Raw genomic sequence first — 1034 nt, forward strand, 5'->3', positions numbered from 1 at the left:
TCAGATTCTTCTACTTATACTGGTGTGCACGTACATAAATACATTGTTTCTTACATTGTTCCAAAAGACACATTTAATTGAAGCTGTAATCTCATTGCTTATCAGCATAAATATGAATGACAATAGACTTGAAGAGGATAATCTTTAGCTGTCTTCTAGTTTTAGTTCTTCTAGTTCTCATTTCATGGCTGATCTCTCATAAAGGTATCTGCAATGTTTTCATAAACATGAAGAATTCTATCCTAGAGGACATCTCTAGGTTTCTTCTATATTTCAATAATTTTTATTGGTTTTAACATAGTACCAGAGTGACATTACAGTTACAGTAATGATCCATGAAGTATATTGCTGGTTACAACATCAGGTACTGTGAATACAGTGCAAATTAATAAAGTAATAACATAATAACATGACAACATGAGTCTTGAAACTGTGGTAGCCTGTGAGAAGTGTAAAACAAGGATCGGAGAATTGGAGTATAGAAAGCAACCCCTAACCGAATAAATCAGTCTTTGGAAAGGCTGAGTGGTGGTATGTTTTTAACCACTTAGTTAGGAAAGATGGCGACCACCCATTCACAAACCAAAATGGCTGGGCAGGGCCACCTCCCCCTAGGTACAACTAAACGCTTATGAGGTCCTGCCTTCAGCAAGACAGGATCTTTATTGCAATTCTAGAAAGTCTACGCTTGTAACAACATGGTTTCTAGGAGTGTAAGCATTTTGGGGGTTGCAATACCAATAGATCCGGAAAGAATTATACCGTATCAGGTTGTCAGTTCCTTAACTAAGGTAAGTAAAGAAAAGAAAAGGAGAAATGAAGAGGGAAAAAGAAGTATAGAGAAGAAGGTCTAGACCGCGTGAGCGGGGGGCCCATCAATCCCCCCCCATAAGATGAAGATTATGGATTTGTCTCCTCAGCCCGGGTAAGTAGTGTCAGTAACGTCTTAATTGGGAACTTGTCTCAGGCCCTAAAATGTAATTGGTAAGGGGGGACCATATCTTATCAAACTTTTTGACGCTATCCATCAATCT

This window comes from Hyperolius riggenbachi, chromosome 2 (assembly GCF_040937935.1).
Source record: "Hyperolius riggenbachi isolate aHypRig1 chromosome 2, aHypRig1.pri, whole genome shotgun sequence".
NCBI lineage: Eukaryota > Metazoa > Chordata > Amphibia > Anura > Hyperoliidae > Hyperolius > Hyperolius riggenbachi.